The following is a 22,619-nucleotide window of genomic DNA, read 5'->3' on the forward strand; positions in this document are numbered from 1 at the left end:
TTCTCCTCTACCCATTTTCACTTAAAATCAGAGGGAAGTCAAAAACATAGAATAGAAAAAAAAATGAGATGGGCTGCACCACACTGAAAATAAGATTAGCGCTAAACCAAAGGAACAAAAAATAATACAAAATTAGAAGGATCTGTGACTGTGAGTGAAGACCCAATATCCTGGGTGAAAAAAGGACAAAGAGTTAACCAAGTCTTCAATGACAGGCCACACTGTGACTGGAATCTAGAATGGTTAAAACTCACATAATCACGTGCCTTTTACCAGGAAACCCAAAATTAATATTTCCCCAGACATCTCAAAGTTTGCCTGAAACAAATTGCTTACTCTAGAGTAAATGTTCCTGTAGTAAGGACCATGCCTTAATACCCTCAGCAAGATGAAAACCCAAAACACTACTTGAAAAGAGGTCTAACTTTTTAATTTTAAGTGTAAAATCCACGCTTCATTCAATTCAGTTACTGGTATGAAGAACAGACAGACTTAAAAGATGATAGATGAAGAAGGGGGAGAGAGTTACTTAAGAGGCATTATAACAATGATGAAGTTCCTATATTTTTTAAATGCCTATATTTTAATAAATGGTCAGAATACAGAAGTACTGACCATAGTAAGAAAATGAGTACAAGGTAATTGCTGTTTCTTGTGGAGCTGTTGCCTGTTTCTCAGACAAATGTTTCAAATCACTGTTTTGTCCACAGAGATCTCCACTACATTCTGGGTTTCATCTTTCCAAGGGAGAATCTGATCTGCAAACACAGACAGCTATTTTTTGCACAATCCATGATGAGACAGTGGTAGGACTTCCCAGCATAAACAGAGTTTAAGGGATATCTACTGAAGCAAGAGGGTCATATTGACTAGACTATGTCCCTAGATTCTTCTCACTTGTCAGGGCCTTTGGAGTGGTGCTCATCCACCCTGGAACAAATGGGGAGTGATTCCTGCAAGACCGAAAACAATTAAGAAAAAATATATTTTGCTCTTTTTACATCATCAGCAAAATTTCAAGCTGTTTGACTCTTATTTTCAAAGAGAGATCCTTTCAAGAATTGTAAGGCTGCCATCATTTGCAAGGTCAGCATACAAGAAATCTGCTTGAGTTATCCCTGAACATATCCCTTGCTTGGATTCAAAGAATACTAGAATGAAAAAACATCAAATAGAAGCTCAAACTATTTATCTATATTATTTTTGTTTATTATTCTTAATACTTTATTAGGAAGCACTTGTCAGTTGTCTATTCGTTTGTAGGGACATGCACAAATAAACAGAAGCTGCTCACTTGCACAGTCTGAGGACTCTTCTAGTTTGTAAAGAAGTGTCTGCAGTAGTATCCATAATCAGCCACATATAAGGTTTAACAACCTATGGTCTCTGCTTGAAGTGCATGGAAAGATTACAGCCTACTTGGGGGAAAATTAAAGCAGAATTAAATAGTTTTCAGTGTTAAAACAAAATCAGCTAGAACAGAGAGATGCTTCAAGGTAAACAAAAGGATTTCACTTCATTAAGCAATTTTTCCTACCAGCAATCTAAGACCACAGCAAGTACTTACATGTTCTGCTCATGCCTCACATATATTAGTGTTCATCCTCAACTATATCAACATACAGAACTGGACAAAATCTTGGCTGGGGCCAAGGTCTGCTCCTTACAGACTAACACAACGCAATTTAATTTCTTTGTAGCCTATTCTTTGTTACAATTCTTTTGCACAGGCAAAATATAAACGCAGATGTGGACGAAAAGGCATAGCAGGTCAGACCAAAGTGAAGTTGTTCTTGAAAGCCTGGCACCCTGTCTCCAGCAATGGCCAACAGCAGTGCAAGGAGCAGCCGCACAGTAATACCTTTTAACAAAATTTTCCCATCCTGTAGTAATTTGTGTCTCAAAGATTCCTAAGCCAGATGCAGTGTCTCTGTTTTTAACAGTCCTCTGTGGCATACGTTATTCCCCTTTTTCATCCTGCCATGTTCCAAACTTTTCTCAACCAACGCAATTGCATTAACCAAGTGACCGGCTAAATATCTGAGTTTGCCCAAAAGTTGTGCACACATTAGCCAGTACCATTCGTACCAAACGAACAGACCACACAAAAGCAAGATATGTTTCTCTGGGGACTAAAACAAATTCACTTACAATACATGGTGATTAAAAAGGAGAAAACTCCAGTTCCAACAACAGATAGGACGGCTTCTACTGCTTATAGCACTGAGTTGCTTTTGTTATTTCCTGCCACAGGAACCAATTGCCAGTTGTTTGACACTGCTAACGTCTCTGAGACACCTCATCAACCATGACTTAAGCTTTTTATTGCACAGAACTTCAGAAGTCAAGACTGTTCTTTGTGCTCATCTTGGTTTGAAGATTTTTCAATGGCTCCACTATTCTGAAGCTAGTGAAGTACACTTGATTTCCACTGTCATAGGGTTTTTAGGTATGAACAGTATTTGTCTGAACACACAGATGATACTTTCACATCATCTGAATGCTTCATTTGGAAGAAAAATACTTGAAATAAATATGAGATGAACCGACTTTCTCCAAGCCATCATGAAGTAGTTAAATTCTTCTGGAAAACCACAAAGAATGTTGGTGACATGCTAAATATTCAGACTTCTTGGGGAAAGAAAAAAGAACAACCAAAAAACCAACCCAACCCTCCCAAAAACCCCAAACAAACAAAAACAAAACAAACAACAAACAAAGACAAAACCAAACAAAAAACAACCACACAAAACAAAACAAACAAAAAAACACACAGAAAAGCAGGAAAACCTGAATGAAGAGATTAATTAGTATTCCCTGAGCACATTGAACTCAGGTTGTTATCTTGGTGGACAAGGATTTGCACTTCGAGGTCCTTTATTGAACAAGTTTGAAATACACCCTTATGTGAAGAGGTTGATGAAACCTTTTTTCAACTTCTTTGTTTCCAAGCACAACATGAGTCTGGTATTTCAAAGGACAAAAAGAGTCACAGCAGAAACCCTAAACTCAGCATTTCAGGATGAGATAATGGAAATCTCGTGCTTCTCAAAACTCCTCAAAATAGGGGCATAGCTGCTCAAATGGGACAGGTAGTTTCCTTGCTGCTCAATTAGGACCTCAATTAGGTCAAAAAGTCCTAAGCAGAGTCAGTCCATACTAAACGCTGCCAGGTTTCATCAAAAGAAAGGTGATCTTCCAGAAAATTCATATTTGACTCTCAGCGATTCATCAGATGAAAGCTACTATTTATCCAAAGAGCAAATCTCTTGGAAAAATCTAAACCTGGGCATGAAATTCCTGAATATTCAAGAAGGAAAAAGGTCCTGAATAAATGTGGATCGGTAACCTATCCACTTATATTCTGCACCTGAATCTTCTAAGCCTTTCTGTTTCCATACAATGGATCTTTTAATGTCTAACTTTTCACCATGGTTTGAAAAGGAATGCTACAAAAGTATTTCAAACCAACTGCAAGTAGAAGCACAAATTCAAAGTATGCTTCTGGTAAATATTTTGATTACAGCCAGCGCTGGATGATTATTCAGCTTTATCTATCACAAACCAACTGTTAACTAAGAGATCACTAAAGACATTTCAGAAATATCTCTGCTCACAAAGCCAAAACAAACATCAATGTTTTCTGAAAGTAATGAGGCTAATAAATACTGCTTTGTCTACAACCCCTGTTTTAAATATCACTTCAAGGCTGTAAATAATACGAGAGCATAGCTTTAATTCATGATGGGAAAATCACAGTCCAACCAGTGGCTGATTTCAACAAATAAAGATTTGCAAGGTACAAAATGATCAGTTGCAACAATGCCAAGGTGAACATAACTGCTAGGCATTTTTCACTGTTTGTATTTTAGTTTTTTGACATGAGTTTGAAAAGTAATATTATAACAAGTAGGTTTGTGCCATATATTTTTTCCATTTTAACAAAGTAAGATAAATAATTTTGGTTCTAAACCATGTATTTCCTTTTTGTTCATGTAATCTCTGACTCTATTTTTCTTTTCCTCATAGCAAATAGACATATCAGAAAAACAAATGCCACACAATTAGGCTGCTTTGTCAGCTGGGCTCCAGTGAATGTTTTTGAAGTCTAGATTGCACTAAATTTAAAATTTAAAATTTTTGACTACTTAATTTTTCTTTTAGAGTTTGGTCTGATTTAACTCCTGAACCTCTTAAGCTCACAATGTCATACCTGTTTATGTTAATCAATGTCCAGTTCTGAAAGCAATCCCCTTGAAATCAGTGAAATTTCTCCCAGAAATCAAAATAAAGGAGTAAGAGGGAAATGGCAGATTTCAGTTAACCTCTGAATTTAACAAACTGCGATTTCCCTCAAATTCCCAATTCTGTGTTAGAGTTACTTTTGTAATGCAGGAGCTGAATGGTTGAATTTTGTGGCCTCTGATGGGATTAGTATTTTTATCTATTTAATCCTCCCATTCATTTTCGTGCCATCATTCTAAAATTTCAGACAGTTTAATCCTGTCATAGAATGATTGACTTCATCATCCATGTCCTGAAAAGCAGGTAAAGAAGACAACGAGTTGTGGATTTGTGTACTTTTAAGGTGTTCATCAGAATTTTGAGAAAAGCATGGTAAAATATATCATACAATATTTATTCTATAACAAGTGTCAAAAACCAGTTATAGACATGACAAAAATTGTATTATATGCCACTACTCAATGTGTTCTGAGTTCTACTAATTCACCAAATTTAGAAAACACAGCTGATAATATTAACTACATCTCAGATTCCTTTTTCCCAACTAGCGTGTATTTTACCATTGAAATGAATCATGTCTAGTATTAAACAGTTCTCATCGAACTGTCATTTTGATACATCATTCTGATATTAAGGTGGGATTTTTACAGTTCAAAACCTTTCATACAACTCAGAAACCAGCAAATAATTTATACTGATTGGCAGCCTCTTTGAAAGAAATCTGGACAAATACAATGAGTGTTATGCAGCTCAGGTGAAGACATTGTATGCCTGAGATGACATAAAGAAATCAGTAACTCAGTTTTGTGATAATAAAGTTTTCTGCAATTTTTTTTACCAACACATCAAAATTAAACCTCATTCACCTTATAAAGCTGCTATCATCTTATAGCTTGTTTATTTTAGGGGAGTTATGCTTATACATTAGTTACTTGTTTAAGAAAGTGGACACTTGTCTTTATTTCTTTACTTGTTGTATATTATACTGATGGTACTTGTCTGGTAGAAGACAGCAGTGCTACTGAACTCATGGTTTTTACAGTCCACAGTCCAAACTGCTCTCCTTCTGGTGTGTGAGACCACGGTAAATGTTCCCAGCAGTGTTTTCAAATGAAGTTTGGATGACAAACCTGTTTGTTTGGTGGTACATAAAACACTATAAAGTATAACTGCAGATCTGCTGATCTGCATTTGGCAACCACTGCCCTTACAGGAGGTCCCGTGTGACAGCAGTAGAGCTGCCACTACCAAGAGAGGTCACTGTTCTCCCTTCTGGCAGAGGTGCTACACGTAGTTACAAACTCGGCTGAAGTGTAAAAACAGGTCATTCACCATGGAGGCAGATGCACGTGTAAGAAACTTGCTGAACTCTCCAACATAAGCCACATTATTTTCACTTTAGAACTGGAGGTTTTCCTCATTTCATTGTAGAATGGTTCATAGAATAGTTTAGTTTCAAAGTGACCTTTAAAGCTCATCTAGTCCATCCCCCTGCAATGAGCAGGGACATCTTCATCTTGATCAGGCTGCTCAGAGGGGCATCCAACCTGGCCTTGAATGTTTCCAGGGATGGAGCATCTTGCAAGGATGGAGAGAATTGGAGAATTGGATCAAGTGATGTGCATTTTAAAACTAGCATGAGCTTCTGAGTTCTAATCCCAGCACCAGACTGCTACATATTTTGCTGAGTAAATACAACTTAATGCAAACTTGAAGTAATGACTGTTATAACACCAATTTTTCACAGTAGTCTGGAGACAGTAACTTTGTTTGACTGAAAAAATGAGGGCCAAAGAAGGAGAGCATTGCTATACAATCATGACTATATCTTAAGAGGGTACTCTGCAATACATTTTTGTATTTGTCTCCCCATCTCTCCTCTACTGTATTTAGCTACAGTACCAATTTCATAAATGTTCATCATGAGCACTTGGATGCGTATCTGTAAAAAATTTCTGTCTCCGTGAGTCCTTCTGGGAAGTTCTACAACAGATGAAAGGAAGAGCATTGGGTCAGTTGTTGAGAAGTGCCTGAGAATTGTATAGGCAATTCACACCTGTAAATAATCTAATCTATCTTAGTTTTGGCTTAGAAAAATCCATTTATTTACAAGCCCCTAAAAAGAGACACAGAGGTCGCTATATTGGTTCCCCAATGCCTTCCACTCACTTTTAATATTATGCAGAATGATTTCCAGGTGACTTTAATTGGTTCTCCAGCAGAAAATGGAATTTTATACGCACTTACTTATACATCTATGATTCTAAAATGAAGGAAGCAGATGAAGGACTGTGCCGTGCAATGCAAACTTACGCACCACCAGGACCAGTGTTTGGATGGGGAGAAGGGCCCTAAGCACTCTCATCTATTCCCTGTCACAGCTGTATGTCTGCACCCATATATCCAAAACATCACACAGATTTCTTAATTTCACATGCAAGGAATGTGAGGGGGCAGCACCCCTGAGAAGCCAGGAGACGACATGAAGGACGCTCTCTCCCAGGGCAGTGGGGCACATACAATCATTGCTGCATGCATCAGTTCAAAACTGTACAGTCTGACATAAAGCCAGGATCTGTGGCTGCCTACAATGGCACCCATGGCTGCTGCTGCCACTGCTGTTCTTGGCCCAACCACCAATGAGTGGTGCCTGATATAAGCAACTGTGGAAACCCTCTGCTGTATTCCACCAAAACTGCTGGCTAATTCCAGAAACCCATACTGAAACTGGAACAAGGTATGAAAATCAGTGATCTCCTAACAGCTGCAATTGGCAAAAATCTCCAGTTTATGCCCTTGGATGGTACAACCCACAAATGCTGTGCAGTGGCATTTGTTCAGCCTGACTCATAGACAGACGAATGCCACTGAATGAATCACCAGCAGCATTTTCCGCAGTATATAACGAGGTAGCTCATCCAAATATTGATCAGGTCCATGTCTCTCTAGTTTTTCAGATCTGAGATACCATAGTCTAGGATGCTATTCACCACTGAAATTATGAATTTTGGAAAGGGGGCCTATAGTGAGCAACCAGGAGATGGCAAAACATTGTTTAATGCACGCTTTGTTGATAGGAGCTACCTATCTGCCTGCTGTAAAGCTATAAAAATGGTATGAACACTGCTGAAATGCAAGAGAAATAACAACTTATTAACTTAATAACAGAGAACTTCAAGGCAAATTAACAAAATCACTTTATAAAACATCTCATTCTGTTTGGTCCACTGCTGCAGAAGGTCATTAAGTCAAACACTGTAGTAAAATAATTTCAATCCATAATGGCTGAAAGGACAAACATTAAGCAAAGGATAATCACAAATCAGCATTCAGAACACCAGCTGAACATTGCAGGTGTTGAGGGAAGACAGTTGCTCCCTGCACAAGCACCTGGAAAAGGCGCGTTTCTTCCCCTTTCCTCTCGGATATTGGACACTACATGCTTGGGCAGCAGGCAGGGTATGCCCCAGGTGCCCACAGCCTTGCACATGCACCTGGAGCTCTGCTCAGTCTCAGTCCTTTGACTTTCATTGCAGTAATGGCTGTACAGAAAAGAGGTAGCCCTTCCTACCCTTCACTCTGCCAATGCAAGGGCCCAACCTGGGCAAGCCCCTGCCCCAGCACCATGGTTCGAGTTGCATGTTACAGGAATTATCACAGCAGAAACCACCCAAACGAATGGAAGAGAAGCTTACAAGAAGCAGTGCATCAGTGACTCGACATGAGCTGACTTTGGCGCCCAGTAACTCCATACAACACACCCCTTCTCCTGTCCCGATTGACCACCATAACTGATAGAACCCAAACTCATGGAATAAATGAACTCAAAAGACATTTTGTGGGCCTTTGTGGCCATTTTATGGACATTTTACAAGGGTGATCCATTGACTAAAGGAATGACATCTGTGTATTATATCAAAGTACAGGAAGAAGGGGGATGGTTAAAGTTGTGCTGAATAGTGTGGGACCTGGGCATGATGTAAATGGTATGGCATAAAGCATGGAATGTGCGGGATTTGGCTGGGGTAGAGTTCACTTTCTTCACAGTGGCTAGTATGGGGCTGTGTTTTGGATTTGTAGCGAACATGGGGTTGATTAATATAGAGGTGTTTTCCTTATTGCTGAGCAGCGCTTACACAAGCAAGCCCAGACCGCATGCCCCAATACCAGGGCCACAGGCAAGGCTCAGGTGCAGCCCTGACCCCAGATCTCAGACCACAGACCCAGACCACAAAACAGGCCCAAGACCCAGACTCAGTACCAGACCCCCGCCTCCCCTGATGCCCTCCCGCACGCCCCCCCTCCGCTCCGGCCCCGCTCCTCCGCTCCGACCCCCCCGCTTCGCCCCGCCCCGCGATCGACAAGCCCCGCCCACCGATCTGTCACCGGCCCCTCCTCTGATAGACATCCCCCCACGGGAGTTTTTCGCGCAGGCGCTCTGCGCGCCGGAGCCAACTCCCCCTCGCGGCCCCCCAGGCCTCCCCAAAGACTGGCGGCCGGGCGCCGCCGGGTGAGGTGGCGGACAACGCTGAGGCGGAGGGCGGGGGCGGGGGCAGCGGCGGCGGCTGCAGCGGCGGCGGCGGGGAGGCCGTGACAGGTGCGGGGAGGTGAGGAAGGGACGGCGGCAGAGTGGTGCCGGCGGCCGGACCACAGGTACGTCGAGTAGGCGGGCAAAGGGGTGGGGGGAAGCTCCGCGCCCTAGCCTGGTCTGCGCCATCGGGACCCCCCTCGGCGCTGCCCGCCCCGGCGCCGCTGCCGCGCTGGCGGCGGAGCGCGGACCGTTAGCCGGGAGAGCCGCGGGGCCATGGCGGGAGTAGGCGCTGCTGGCGAACCGCCCCTTTCCCCTCGGCGGGGCGGCTGGAGGGGTGCGAGGGGACCGGGGCAGCGCCGATACCTGCCCGCGGTGCCTGAGGAGCGGCGCTGCCTGCGCTTGCCCGGGGAGAACCGGGGAGCCGGTCCTGCCGGCGGAGCCCCGCGAAAGAAACTTTGTGCCTCCGTCCCTGCTCGGAGGTGCCTGTGCCGGCCGGGGCGGTGGGATCGGCCCGCTGTCAGCGCCGGGCGGCCGCGGGAGGAGGCGATGGTGGAGCAGGAGAAAGAAGCAGATGCGGAGCGCGACCAGAACAGCTGAGCCGGCTGTGACAGGCGGGGAGAAGGAAGTGGTGCTGTTCAACACCTCTTTCTCGTTGTTGTTGTTGTTGTTCTGCTAAGCCTTAAAGGTTCCCTCGGAACTCCCAGCTAAAGGGATTGAGCTTCTGTGTGTAGGTAAAACAATCTTCCCGAAAACACGGTAATCATCTCGCCGAGTGCTGGCAGAGGCATTATTCTTTCAGCGAGATTTACGCCCGATTCCTCCCTCCCCGAGCATCGCCCAAGATTGGTTCTAACCTAAACAGAAACTTTTCGTTGCTTCTAGGCAACTTAGAAAGTGAAAACAACTAAAAGCAAAAATGAAACTTTTCAGCTGATTTTTATTGTCCAAAGTGAAGAAAATAAGCAGCAGAAACAAGGGAAAATAAATACACTGGGTAGGAGCAGACGCTATGACCGGCACCTCAAGACGCGTTAGTCATTAGTTTAACCCTGTCAAAGGCAATTTTATAAGCCACATTGACTGTCAAATGTTATTCCAGAACATTTCACATCATGAAGTAATTTGTTTTTAGAATTTAAATCTGCATTTGATCAAATACATATCTGATTATTAATGCCTTAAGGTATTGTGGAACCTTAAAATTTCATAATTTTTTACTGCTAAATACTTGGTGACTTCTGTCTTAGAAACTATAGGACCCAGTCCTGCTCAGCTTTTTGCTTAAAAGAAGCTATTTTGTTGTTATGGCAATGGGAAACTTTCTACTTTACACAGCATAGAAATTTAACTGTAGCCATGATGTGAACCTGCATCCACAGATGTGTTTATTTTCTGTGTTGTAAAATAGCAACACAAAATCACAGCAATCCAATGGTCTTTAAAGTTCAGAAAGGACAATCAGTTACTTTTTTTCTGCCTCTTTTTTTTTTTTACTTTTTAAGGAAATGGTCTCAAATAATTATGAAATTTAATCACATGATGAATGGGGAAGTAGCAAGCTTTCAGGTAGGGAGAAAGCTGTGCACGTATGTGAAGGATGGAAGTAGCTGAGTTTCTGTACTACTTGATGTTGCAAATTGGATAGAGTTCATAACAGCTGGTGTTTCTACTAAGCATGAGGGAGCAGGAAGGGTGCTGATCAACACGACATCTAGTTTTAGGTTCACTCTGTGTACCGAGTGTACACAAGTCATCTTGACGCATTATGTGTTGAATCTGGGACTTGTTTTGGCAAACTACACTAGAATGGTTTTTCTGGCGATTTTGGGGGAGAAAATTTATGTACTGTATCAGTTACATTGGGGCATTGGATTATGATTTTTGGCAGATGAAGCCTTGGTTAAGAGAAACACAGATCCTTGTCCTCAGAAGGGCCAGGACTCAGTGATCAGTTGCTTAGGTCACTTGGTCAGGAGGAGAGCAATCTGCTTTGAGCAGAGTCACAGCCTGACTACTGTAGATGGTAAGATTAAGACAGAATTAGATGAGTGTCACAGAGTGTTTTTGCAGGGCAGATGGAAATCTTCTGAGGCTTTTTGCTGTATGACAAGTGCTAGATGTAGGAATTACATGAGTCTCAGGTCATTGTACCCAACACTTAAGTTACCTGATTTCAGTCCATTAGTGGCATTTCTACCTTTTTCAGTTGGATTTTCTACTAGTTTGTGAACTTAAAACTCAGAAGCTTTAGATTTTTATAGGCAACAATGTAATAAAATTGCAGAAACTTGAATTATGATTTGGACTAATAAGTCACTTGCTTTGGGCTGTGAGTCCTGTGGATATTGGGATGCTTTTCTTTGTTATTCTTTGCCTTGTGGCCATTTAATTTTACTTGAATTCGGACCTACGTTGGCTAACTCAGTGTTATGCTGATAATCATTTTGGCTCAAAATATCTCAAGGATATCCTTCATAATTGTTATGGCAACTTTACTTAACTGAACATGCTTCTGCAGTGTTCTGTCTTAGGACTTACTGGGAAGCACAACTCTTAAAGCCTGACTTTGGGAGAGGTACAATTTTTCACCTTTGTCAATACTTTCTCATAAATGGTTTTAACTTCTAAATGCTTGTAGGCAATGCACTGATTTACCTTGCTGGAAGGTCACTTCTGAAATAGTGTATGCTATTGTAAATGCATTCATCTCTAGAAATACTAAATGCTTGGAAGGTGTTAAGTGCTATTGTCCATTGATACCTCTAGGAAATCCTGTAATCCAGTCCAGTCTCCTTTTTGGGTGGAACTGGCAAACATGCAGTCTTGTTCATTCCCAGACAGAGAGACACTAGAGAAGACGGTTTTTGTGAGGATGCAGGCCCACTTCCCAGACAGAGTTGTCTGCAGCTATTGATATTTCTTGTCAGTGTATCCTGGAACCCGAGGAATTCTTAACCTCTCTCCAGCAACTCTGTACCTCTTTTTCAACTCCATCTTCTAGTCTTTATGGGATTTCTAGTTAAATCTCTGCTAAAATATCTACAAGTAACATGCCGTTTTCATCTCTGTTATAGGTGTCAGTAAGACTTCTAGATTTTATCATTAATTTCTTTAGGACTGTTGGCTTGGGGAAATTCCAGGCAATCTGTAGGAAAATTCAACTTGGCTGCAATTTATAGTGCACAAGTTCGATTGTGAGCCATTAGTTTTCCTGTAGGACCAGATCTAAGTAAAAATAGATTTGACTTGGGTTGTCAACTCTTTAGCTTAACTAAAAGATACTGTCTGTATCTCAGGAAAGCGATAATAGTTTGGAATGAGTACACTGCTGCTTTTTCTGTTCAGCAAACACGAACAATGTTTATTTTGCTCATGGGGCCAGTGTTTCCTGAGCTACAGAAATGACCATTTTTTTGCTCGTTCTTTGACATATGCAGTAAACTTTGAGCTTCCTTAATGCCGATGTTCACTTGATGCCAATAGAAAAACATTATCAGCCTTTTTTTTAAACTTGTCTATCAATGAGGTTTAATGGTTTTGTTTATGTTCAGTAATATTTTGGATTGTCATCCCGAGGTCTGTATTTTGTAGGGCTGATGAGGTAGCAGGATGTTTAGAAAGTGTCTGTAACACTTAATGCTGTTACATGTTTCTTGTAGGTTGTCATCTTTAATCATTCCAATTAATTAACCTTTAGTTTCAGATGGAACAAATATTTTTTAAGTTGTTCTGTTTGCCCCCCAGAGATCTCATCCCATTCCAACTGCTCACATACTCTTGAGCCTGTAACCACTGAAAAATCTTCAGACTTTTTTGCTAACCTGTCATAGATGACCTTAACAAAATGCAAAATTAAGATAGAATTTGCTATGCTCTTTTGTCAATAATTAAATAGAATTTTTAGCTGTTGCTTTCACACTGGACTCTTTTTATACTCACTTGCTACGTTATGCACCCGTTCTTGGTTGTGTTGATAGTCTGTTTCGGTTTCAATACATGCTGCATAGACTGTTGGTCTTCACTTTGATGGCACAGTTGTATAGAGGACTGTGTTACTACTCTTCTTTGATGTATTGATTTAGAATGCTTTTGTTTTCACCATTTGTGTCTGGGCAAGCACACTTGTTGACCTCAGCCTCACCAAACCTACCTGTGTATCTACCAGTTTGGTTAATATAATTTATATTTTTGTCTCCCTTTAAGTTTTTGCTTTTTCAAGATGTGTGGACCTTCTGCTCATGCTGTTCTGCAGTCAAAACATCACCTAGGTTAACGTTGATACCCACTCTTTCAGTTTAGTATCTTGGGTGTCAAACACCATCCCAACAGCAGTTTGCAGAAGTTAAACGGGAGCACTGAATGTGCCTATAGTGTACCTCACCCCAGCTTTGCTTCCAGAACTGTTTCAAGGCATTTAGGACAGATGAAAAGATAAGCTGCAAAACTTCTGCATTTACAGGCAACGGAAAGTGTTGTACCTTATTATATATTTAATTACTTGAGGCATAAAGAGTTGTCAAAAATTAAATTATCCAGAAGTTTTCAATCCCAGTGTTACCAGTAGAGCTAATTTTTATTATCTATTAGTAAGAGAAGCACAGCACTTTCTAAGATGAAATAAGTGCCTTCTGCTTTCCAGAAGGACTAAAACAAACCCTTTTACTTTCTGGCAGCATACAGGCTTCTATAATATAGTGTCAAAAATATTGTTTCAAAACTATGACAATTCACTAAATTGAAGCAATGTCCTCCATGTTTTGAAAAATCTATTTAACAAAGTCTGGGAAATTGTCCTAGGGAAAGTGACAAGGTCCAAAAGGATTTGTACTGTGACAGGTGTGAATAGATAGTAACTCTGTTCTGTAATCGGGAGGGAAAAGGAATATGCAAGACACAAATGTTAACTTTACCTTCTTCATGACAGTTGTTTTTGAATTTACTTTGGATTTATTTTGTACCTTTTTTGCATTTAAATCTGGGAAACTCAGTTCTTAATGGCTTTTGATTTTAAGTAATTTGAAGTGCAACTTAGCAAACCTAGAGCTTTACTGTTACCTGCAGTAAAAAGTAAAAAAACTCTGTACTTCGCAAATGTAAATACTTCCTTGTAAATGGGATGGAGTTTCCCCAGTGTACAGATCCAATGTCTATGGTGTGCAGGATCCTACAAGCATGGACTGCTGTCAAGCTGTTGTCTCATTTCCCCTTGCTAACATAGCATACTCAATACTATATCTTACACCTTTGATTATAAAACAAATTCTTCTCTAACTTCCAGTTTTCAAACTGCAGGGTTTTGTTTTTCAGGGTTTGTTGTCCTTTTAACTGGAAGAACTGTATCTACTAGATGACTTGACAGAAGGAAATGTAGACATAAGCAACAGAATAGCAAGTGGATTAATTTTAGTTTGTGGCAAAGGAACACATTTTAGATAGTGATAGCAAATCAAGTAGTAATGATCTGCAAAAAGTGTGCATGTAGCTGGAAACTAATCTGTAAGCAAAAATTGAATGGATAAGAAGGTTTAACATGAACTTTGGTGATTGAAATTAATGCCTTGGCAGTGAGAGAGAACCATGACTATAACAATTCATTAATATTTCAAAATAAATATTGATAGGCTGTTAGAGGACTTTCTACATTAGGAATAAATGTCATAAGCCACAAGAGCTACCATGCCTCTGGAAATCCTATAGATTCTATTAAAAATGTAAATGGGGAAGACCATATTTTAAGACAATTATTTACCTATTTAATCTAGTATGAAAGTAGATTGAAGGTGTTGAAATGACATACTAAGAAATTAGGGCTAAAAGAAGCTGTGGAAGTGAGTAGTGACTGTTGACAATGAACAGTCTTAGGTGCAGCTGAAATATTGTTTTACCTTCTTCAGGCATGCTAATGACTTCACTGTCCACATATAATAATATTAGTATGTATGCACATTCCACTGAATGGTGACATTTCAAGGGTGAGGATAAGTTACCGTACATCAAGCATAGATCTCGAAAATACCCCAGTACATTTAATTGTGTTTATCATGGCAATACAGCTCCAAACAGATCAGTTTCTGATTTTTGTGGCTGTATTGTTGTTAATAAATTGACAACTATTGCAACTTCATGTGTAAAAGAGAAGGCTGAGAGCAGCTTTGTCCTCTTGATTTGATTGGGCAATCCAACTAGTTGGTCCCATGGTGTTTTGACTGACTAATACTTTTCTTGGAGGATGGTGTGGAACATGGGAGAAGAGAGTGCTGATATCATCGGAGAAACCTGCTATTGTTTTGCTTGTCTTCCCATCAGTAGTTGCAGACACTCCTCCACTGGAGAACTCTTGCATGAGTAGCACATTCAGTCTTCCAAGAGTTGCATTCAGGTTGAGGTGCTGTTTGACTGCTCTGCTTTATTTTTTTTTTTTTTCTGTGGCATACAAGTAACTGCTTCGGTACCATTGTGGCTACGTTTAATATTAGGAAAGTGAAGCACCTGGCATTGTCAATGCCTCTTGACCTTCTTTACTGTCATGGTCTGTAGCTTCATGAATGCTACGCATTGATGCTGGCAGAAGCAGTTCCTCTCGAAGCACATCGTCTCTGTTTATTCCTGTGCTTGGCATTCATTTGTGCATTTGCAAAAAGGGAAATTGATGAGAGAACTGTTCTATGTTAAAACTAACCAGTTTTTATATGTTTCGTTTTAAACTGCATCAGTGCCACAGTTTAATTCACTTTGTTGACCAGTTGCTTGCAGTGGTGCAGGTTGGGAGCTACTGGGACAATTAAGCAGAACTGACTTGGAGCAGAGCAGTTTTAAGTCTTGATAAAAGAACACCCTTTAAATGTGTTTGTTAGGCCTCAAAAGACCTTCCGTTTTGGTGGATTTTTGCTCTTGAGAAGTAGTTTCCATACGCCTGTCTTGATTTGTCATGTTTTGTGCTGTTGTCTTATTCCTTATGGAAGCGAGACCTACAGGTTTTCCAAAAAGAATCAGTGGAGATGAGTTTTTAAATCTCTTAGACATGTAGCCTCATCAATCGTATGTCATCTTACATTTGGATAGCACAGTTTCCATTTTTTGAAATGAACAGAAAAAAGCTGTTTCGTAAGAGTTCTTTAAAAGCTGCTTGTTCTGCTTGAATCATGCACTCTTTGTAGCTCCAACACTGGCAGCTGCCTCTGCAATAAATTTATCTCACTGACCAGTTGCAGGCATTAATAAAAATATATCTATGTTTTTAGTTTGCCTTAAAGGAATCATATGAAAAATTATTTGGAAATTTGTCCTTGTTACTCATAGCCTCTGAAAAAGGGGAGTCGATAACAAATGGGGAAGTAGCTTGTTTCTTGGCATTAAATTTGCTTGTTTTCTCAAAAAATAAGCATGTTGTTAAGCAGAAATGAAGGCAAGAGTAACAGTTAACTGGGAAAGGCCAAGTTGGTTTTGAAGCCATGTGATTTTCAGAAAACAAACTGAAGGAAATCCAGTCCTGGCAGAAGCTTAGAAGAACCTAATTTAGCTGGTATAAAGCTAGGAGGCTTTAAGGAAGTTCTTGAGAGTAACAAGAGTGTAAAACACAAAAGTCCCATAGTTCAGATCTATGTAGCATAAATAAAGTGGAATTGCATTGCAGATCTTTCAAAGTGGTGCAAAAATACACTATGCAGTTCATTCTCCTCATTTCTTTTTGAGGATGATTCCCAAGAGAATCTAAATGAAAGTTGTTCTCTAAGACAAAGGAGGCCACAATGTTGCTCTCAGTGTGTGTCAGTGCATTGGATTAATGTACCTGCTAAAGACTAGGTGTAAGTTTGCACCTAGCACTGATAGTTTACTCATTAAATGTAAAATGTACACTATGAAATTAGTTCCAAGTAAAAGTAACAGTTTTAATTCTGATTTGTGGTAGGGTTGCACTTACCACTTACTAAAAGTTACAGAACCAGTTTAGACTTCTTTGAAGGTATAAGAGGGATGGGCAAATGGTTGGAAAGCACTGAGTTTTTCTTATGCAATGGCTTCAAATTATATGTACTTCATCCACATAGGACTGTGAATGTGGTTTTTTTTTATAATCTAATAATAATAACATTTAAAACCAGAATGTGGTGTTTTCAAGTCGTCTCAGTTGCACTGGTCTCGCTGTGTACAGTCAAACATTTACGCTTGTGCTGGACAAGCTGAGGTGGTAAGTGCCATGAACATATTGTGCCTTTATGGATGACTGGTTTATCAGTGTCTAGTTCTTCTCTATATACTCTTCACCTTCAAAAGTTTAGTTTTCTACATCAACTACTATTAAGAACTTAGCCTCTTTGGCTCAGATTCAAAAACTGCTGGCTCATAAATACAAATGCATTAAACTTGAACAGCTGGAGCATTTCCAATTATCTACTATGCATTCCCATCTAGGTTATAGTACCCAGGGCATGAATGCATGAACTGCGTTTAAAACTGCTTCTAAATCATTGTGGTTCATATCCTGAAGTATGAAAGTAGCCTGAAGTAAGTATTAATTTACTATAGCATGCTTAACTCCTGCAGTGCTAAGGTTTGCCATTGTGTGGCTTGGCCATTCTTGCTTTGAATAGATCAGATGTTTACTGTTGGGTGTGAGTTAGATCTGGTAACTGTTTTGGCTGTTTGTGTGCAACTTGCATTCGCTCATCAATCAATGTTTCCTTCATAAGAGTATTGCATTAATTTTACAACTTCTGGTGTTCAACTTCTAGCGGTAATATAGTATGTACAGAGTTGTGTATCATGTTTCTCAGACTTTGAGAATCATATTGAGTGAGTGTGACAACACTTGAGAGTTACAGCTGAAGTATTTCCATATTTATGGTATATGTTGTAGATTCTTTTTTCCATAGGGAGTTCCAGTGCTTATTAAAACATTTAGCATATCTTCACTTTTAAGTGAATGTCCGACTCTGACTTTGTTGATTTACTTTAAGAAACTATACTTATTATAATTTTCCTGTATTGTCTATCTGCAATTTTGTATTATGACCAGCACTGAAGGGAATAGCCATTTCAGTTTCACTGTACTTAAAAGGGGATTGTCAAATTAGTGAAAGAGAAATGGTCCCCAGAACACCTTTCTTCTAACAAAAAATAACACTTCTCTATTCTGCTGGAAAATGTTTTATCAAGTGTCCCAGGAAACACTTCTAAAACAGGAAAAATACTTTATTGGGAACAAATCATATATTTTAAATAAATTGCATATTAATTGAAATAATTAGTTCAGAACTGAAAAGAAAAAGCTAGTGTACTGTAATTTCCACATCTGAAACTGTGTGACTAGAATGTGGTAAATGTATGGGGGGGAGGAATTAAAATCCTTCTGCTCAGTTCTGATTCTTAAAAACACAAAACTCTTCATCATGCTTCATAACTTTTAATAGCTCAGCTACAACCTTATGGATCTCTGGGTAATTATATTCTAATACATTTCTACGCCAGCTGCATCACTCTATCCGAGCTTTTTCCAGTACTACATTAAGTGATATGACTAACATCTGTTGTATATTTGTTCTCTCCTCTTCACCCTAGGATTGCATTGGAATATTCTAGAATTTTCCTCATTTTAGCATATTTGTACGTGTTGGGCACTTGTATTTGCCCACTCTTATCTGAGAACTTCTGAACTGGATGACCAATTTAGAGATAGGAAGGAATTATGATAGTAATTTTTACAAGTCTGAAATTGTCAAGAAGGAGATATGTTTTAAGGACTCTAGGAAATAATAAAGAATTTATCTCACAGTAGCCACCAAGGAATGGACAAGGTGAGTATTTACTTATAAATGTTTCAGTCATAGGAAAAGTTTAAATAGTAGCTTGCATCTTCTTGAGGAGTCACTCAGATGTGAGGCTCTAATCGATATAAAATAGGGCTTTATTGCTTCAACTGTTTGAAAGATGTTTGTTTTTCAAGTGCACCTGCTGCCTTCATATTGGAGAAGGCAGAATCAAAGCATTTCCTGCGTTAGGATTGGGTGATGGTTTTATGGTCTTTTAGGTTCTGTAAATTCATTCCTTGGTCTTTGGCAAAACCTGGGAAGTGCTGTCTCCTGTTCAGAGAAACCTTTCCTTCTTACTGGAAGTTATCTGGACTGGAGGATGAGCCTTACCTGTGGTTCCTGGGGGGAACATAGCTGAGGGAAGACCCAGGTGAAGAAGGAATGCACACCTGCTCTGCTGTACTGAACTCACTGGGAAAACACACCTTATGACAACCTTGAATTGGCAGCTGTAGTATGACACAGGTTGAAGCATGTATGAAACTTCATATGTATGATAACCCTGGCTTTATCACTTCTTATGTAATAATAATATACAGTTTGGAAACATTTAATATTGATTTCATTAAGCCTGTTTCTTACACTGTGCCCTTCTATGTTAGGTGCTTTTGTCTTCTCCCTGCTTAAACTTTTGTGTAGGATCAAGGCTCCTTTTAACTGCTCTCACTAATGATAAAAGTTTGTGTCTGTTCACTAGATTTGACAGAATTAGAATGTGAAAGAGTATTAAGTTGCTGTAAGGATTGTGATAATAAGTAGGTAGGTAGAGAAGCAGCGTTCTATAAATCACAAAAACTGAGCAAAAAAACAGCAATGCAAGTTTCTCCTTCAGTAGGCACCAGAGACACCATTGTGGAGTGTGGCTTTGTAAGTCTTCCAGTGCTGGGAAAAACAATTATACTTCATATCAAACTCAATAGCCAGAAGCAATGAATCTCTAGGAAAGGAGTGGTCCATATGTTTTTCTTGTACACAGCATTATTATTAGCTGTCACTACATTTATCAGAGTAGTGCCTGCAGCCCAACCAAAATGGAAATCCTGCTTGTGTAGGATGTTTAATACAGAAGTACAACTTTTTAATTCATAGCTATCCTCTAATGCAACCTTCTTCCTCTTATTAGGAGAAAGGCCAGATAATAAAGTAAGTCTGTTATAAACAGAGTTATGGGTATGTCTTCCAAAGTTTGAGTTTTGGTTAGTGTTGTCATTATTACTTTGAAATTTGAATTGAGAATCTGGCAGCTTTTAGAGCTCGGAGGCAAACTAGTGTCCTTTCTCTGGGTTCCAGTCTACTGAAAACCATTTAACTTTGGCATTATGTGTTGTATTTTGATTGACTAATATCCTGGAATTCGTGGAAGAATTTTTCTTGACAGGGCCTTTGGAGATTGCCTGCTTCAACCCTTTGTCAGGACCTTGCATAGTCAGGTTTTGATTTTCTACAGCACCGGTCTCCAAATTTTTTGATTATGTACCCACCCCATCAGTAAAGGTGTTCTGAGTGTGCTCTTCCAATATATGTCAATTTTTAATTATATGCATATGCTATTCTACTAATATATGTATACTATAAAGCAACACATAGAAAAAAAATAAAGGATAAGATAAAGATGAAAACCACTATTTAAAAGGTTTTTTTTTCAGTGACAAAAAATATTTTCTTCTCACACTCCAAGGCCTTTGACTTGTGCTGGGGTGCATTTACCCCTTTTTGGAGACTGGTGATCTACAGGATTTTTGCAGCCTCTCGGGCAACATAGGCCAGTGCTAAACCTCTCTCACTGTGAAAATATATTTATTTTTTTCCTTATGGCCAGGCAGAATTTCCAATGGTACAGCATGTGCCTGGCATAGAATCATAGGATATGCTGAGTTAGAAGGAACCCATCATAATCACAGAGTCCAACTCCTGGCTCTGCACAGGACACCCCAAGAAAAACACCATGTGCCTGAGAGTCTTATCCAAACACTTATTGTACTTTTGCAGCATGGCCTCCAAGAAGAGTTTGATTTAAGGCTCTCAACAAGCATCCTTCAGGTAGTGGGATCTAGCTAGGTGACCCCTGGCTACTCTAATGCTCTTAGCTTCTCCTTGTCTTTCATGGGCCTAAGCCCAGTAACAATCTTCATGGCATCTCATACTGGGGAGGAGGAGGTGGCTGGGAAGAGCAAAACCAAATACAGTATTCAGATTCCACCTTATTACTGCTGAGTAGTGGGGAATAATTGCCTCCTCCCTCAACCCTTCAACTGTGCTTCTCTGCAAATACAGCCCTGTATGCTGTTAGCCTTTGTTCCTCCGAGGACATGTGCTGCTGACTCATGTTGTTTTACCTTGGTGATCCAGCTGATTTAATGCTGATGTGTTTTTCAGAGACTATCCTTAAGATCAGCTGCTAGTCTCTTGGAGATGTGGAACACTGATCCTTTGCATGTGCAGAGGAAATGCACTGAATGCACTGCCCAATGATCTCAGCCTTACAATACTCCTTAACCCTTAATGAACAACTGACTAAAAAGCAAAGTTGTATTGTGCTTTACAACATGAGAGTAATGCCATAGAAACATCAAAGGCCCAAATCTGAAGGCATTTAAGAATTGAGTTAAATTGTCATTACCGTTCAAGAAGGCAAACTTGCTTGCTGAACTATGGAATGCTACAGAGGTTTTGAACCTCAACATTGTTTAGCCTTTTGCCTTTTTAGTGTAATCCATTCCTTAAAGGTTCCTGAGACATAAGTCCTGGAGTCTAAACAAATCATAACCAGTAAATTTAGATACCCTCACTTTGTTTCAGCTTTGATAGCCTTCAGAAAAATTTTTCAAAGTATTTTCAAATTCATATGTTGATAAGAAAAATTAATAGCATTTCAGGTGGGGGTAGTGTGGAATAGGTGGTTTGCAACTTCAGTCTCATACAAAGCATTAACCTACACATTTTGGTTAAACTCTTAGGAGACCCTGTACTTTCATCCTAGGACAGACTCGGTGCAGATTCTGAAAGAACAGTGTCAGCTGAGTTAGCAATCCTGAACTACGTTTTGAGTGTCTGGTCCTGGTTCAGTATATGCAGTAGCAAGACAAGAAATGAAATGGCTATTCATGCAGCAGTTGTTGCTGTGCATGAATCTGTGTGGATTTCTAAATAACCATGCATTTAATGCACCACCAGTAGCAAATTACTTCTCAGCTGCTTCTGTGCTTAGCAACTGTGCTGTGAATTATCTCTCTGTTCATCTAATGTGTCCTCTTTCTTGTCTGGTCCCTTTTAGTATGTCCACAAGAATGGTGCGGTGAGTAGGCCTTTAATGAATCCTTAGGTTTATCCCACATGTTATTTTACCCCTTCTAAAGGCTGCTGCATCTGTTAGTTTTCAGTGGTGCAGGAAACCTGACAATAAGCTAGTGAATTGTTTGTGTGGGTTCTGTAGGCTGATTCTTACCTGTTGTCCAAATGCAAGTTGCTTTTCTTGTGCCCTTTCCAAGACCTCACTAAACCCTGAGTACATCCAGAAACTAGGTGGAATTGGAGGACAGTTACATCATCCAGAGCAGTTTTATGAGGAGTACGGCTGAAATTACAGTATGCACATTTTGCTTTTGGTATTTTTAATATGGAACAATATTTTCAAGAAGTTGTCACTCATATTACACTTTGAAAAGTTATCAACAATTTTAAGTCAGCCAATTGTAGACAAAAGTTTGTAAAGTTATTCCAGTAGAGATTGTAGGTATTTGCAGCCAGAGGCAGGGAAAATATCCTCCATGTTGCTAAGGGAGGTAGACCTGTTGATATAATTGATAAAGACTTTTGGCAAGCCTGTGTTTGGCTGTCCACTTTTATTATTCTATCATTGTCAGAATCAGCCCTTCACAGGATTGAGTTCATTCTTTTTTGGTTTAGAAAGAATAGTGTTACCTTTATGTACTAAAATCTTCTGTTATGCCTAACTTTTTAAGCTATTCGTGCCATTTTAGTGGAGTGAAATAACTTCAATCTCTTATCACTGGTTTGTCATTTCCAGACTTTCT

The 22,619-nt window shown here is 39.7% G+C and overlaps 1 protein-coding gene across 3 annotated transcripts in view; it reads left to right on the forward strand.

Annotated features, from left to right (window-relative positions):
- Positions 1–8,788: 8,788 nt before the first annotated feature.
- The window catches only part of FNDC3A (fibronectin type III domain containing 3A), a 115,630-nt gene continuing 101,799 nt past the window's right edge, over positions 8,789–22,619 (forward strand). The window contains exon 1 of one of the 3 annotated variants that reach the window (XM_029960847.1): positions 8,789–8,898. The gene's annotated coding sequence lies outside the window, so the exon portion shown is untranslated. Of the gene's footprint in view, positions 8,899–8,983; positions 9,056–18,427; positions 18,571–22,619 lie in introns of those variants that run through there. The other 2 variants (XM_018071214.2, XM_008929096.3) reach the window with 2 other exon arrangements.

Source organism: Manacus vitellinus, unplaced genomic scaffold (genome assembly GCF_001715985.3).
Source record: "Manacus vitellinus isolate BGI_N305 unplaced genomic scaffold, ASM171598v3 scaffold_2_pilon, whole genome shotgun sequence".
Classification (NCBI taxonomy): Eukaryota; Metazoa; Chordata; class Aves; order Passeriformes; family Pipridae; genus Manacus; species Manacus vitellinus.